Genomic DNA, 2247 nt, shown 5'->3' on the forward strand with positions numbered 1-2247 from the left:
TCCCGGGCGTGGGATTCAGCGGGCACCAGCCATGGAAGCCAAGGGTTTGAGTCTCCCCTGCAATGCCACCTCGAAACGCGTTCATCCCTAGGAGATGAGGATGAAAGAGTCTCCTGCTGCCTGCCAGAGGAGCTCTGCTTTCGGAGAGCTGCTTGTGTTTACAGGGGTCTTCGGTTTACCCCAGATCTCTCGCGCCTTCTTCATAGGAGGAAGGCACTGGTCGTAGATACGGAAGAGGCACTGAAAATGTGGGCAGGGACCCGCCATCTCCAGTCATCGTATCCCCCTCCTCCTCTCAGATCTTGTTATTTAAGCAACAGTAATCCCTCCGAACCCTGGAAACATTGACTACCCGAGGTACTGCGGTTCACTTGTCCTGTGAACCCGTATCTTTTAGTGATGGTACTAGCTTTTGCACAGTAAATGCTGTAGTATATGAGACTGTACATATTAGTATTTAGAATCCATTGGGGATTTTTTTGATGCATGTCTGAATACCGATGGGTTTATAGGAAAACAAGAAAAGTGCAAAACAGTATGTATAAAATTCACAACCAGTGACAATGTTGTTCCAAGTGCTGGAAGAAAGGAGGCTCGGGGCGGCCGCGTGGGCGCTGGCTGCGGAGCAGGTGCAGGAGCCGGCCGCAGCGGGGCCGTTTCTGGTGTTGGAAATGGGAACTGAGAAGGAGCCCTGTGCCCGACCGAGCCGCCCCATCCCCTCCACCCCTCTCTTCTCTCCTCTCACTGTTGCCAAATGGTTTTTTCGGGGGGTCTCCATCTGGCTGACCCTTGGTGCTGTGCTTTGTGATCCACGCTTTGGCAGGAGCCCCAGCAGGACCCTGTCCGTGCTGGAGCCAGCAGGGCAGGAGCAGCCCGGCATGGAAGAGCGAGGGGGGGTCTCATTTCCCACACACGCAGCGTTAACCCCAATCTGTTCGGTGTGCCTTATTCAGCCCCTCTGTCCCCTCTCCGTGTCTCCCCCACAGCATCCTCGCCAGTGCAGCCCCAGACAGGCCATTTCACGTCCCTCCTCTCTGTCCTCATCCGATGGTTTACAGTGCGGATCGTGGGTTTGAGCGTACGCTGTAGGTTTTGTCAGCCTTGCGAGGCCTTTCTCGTATCGCGTGGTCACAGGTTTTTACAGAGTTCTGTCTAACAAAATCCTGCGGTTTTAGGGCAGCGGCTGGCAAGGAATACAGACGGGGTGTTTCGCAGAGCATCCATAACTTATTTCTCAATAGCAGCTCCGTGTTTGCTAAAGCCTCTGTTTATTCTGGGTGAATCAGAGTTGCAAGCACTTCCTTCTACAAACAGATTGCAAAGTCTTAGCCAGCTCCCTGCAGACAGCAGCTCTGCCTGACGGGCGGCAGGAGGGAGCGACAGCAGCGTTGCCCTGTTCGTAGGATTGTACCCACCTCGATTATTTTCCTGAAGATTTAGGCACAGGACTCACACAGCGGCCAAATGCTGAAGCGCAGAGAGACCCCCCAGCTCGCGAGGGCATCTTCTGGGGGAGGAGAGCATGGGGTCCAACACCGGTTTGTGCTGTGCGACCCCAGAGCGGGAGGAGCGGGGATCTTTCTGCGCTGAAACGCGGCGCTGAGCCAGAACACTTCAAAACTTTATTTTTATGGCACTAAGGGCATTGGAGCCATGTGTCTGTCCGGCCAAGGCTTTGCAATCGCCAAAGGCTTCCCAGCCTTCCACAGGAAGTAATGCTTGTGTTTTCCTTTGTAAATAAGATTTAAAAAAAAAAAACGACATGGCAAAGACTGTGAAAAGGCAAATACAGCCTGTGTCTGGCACAGGCTTCCCCCCGGCAGGCTCCCAGCACCTCCCTCAGTCGGTGTGCTGTGGCATAGGCTGTTCCTAGGAGTGTCGTGTGTGGTGGTAGCACTAAAACCGCAGCCCATCGCTCCGATTTCCCCGTGCGGGGGCCGGGGGGTGCGGTGTTCCTGGCCACGGAGGGACAGGAGGGTGCACCTCGTCTTCAGCCCTGCCGGGATGCTCACCTGCTCTCTCACTGGCGAGCAGGAGCTGTTTCCAGGTTCTTCCCTGCGCTTGAAACCACGAGCCCCATTAGCGCCAAAGGGGGGTCTCGCTCCCCTCCCTTCGCGAGCCCCCCAAAAGCCGGAGGCTCAGCCCACGGCGTGGGAACGGGAGGTCTGCATGGCTGCAGCATCTCGTCCAGCGTGGTGGGGCCGAGCCCCCCCGCTTTCCTCCCCCCCCTCTCCCCTTTGCTCCGCC

This window comes from Fulmarus glacialis, unplaced genomic scaffold, assembly GCF_000690835.1.
Source record: "Fulmarus glacialis isolate BGI_N327 unplaced genomic scaffold, ASM69083v1 scaffold2168, whole genome shotgun sequence".
Classification (NCBI taxonomy): Eukaryota; Metazoa; Chordata; class Aves; order Procellariiformes; family Procellariidae; genus Fulmarus; species Fulmarus glacialis.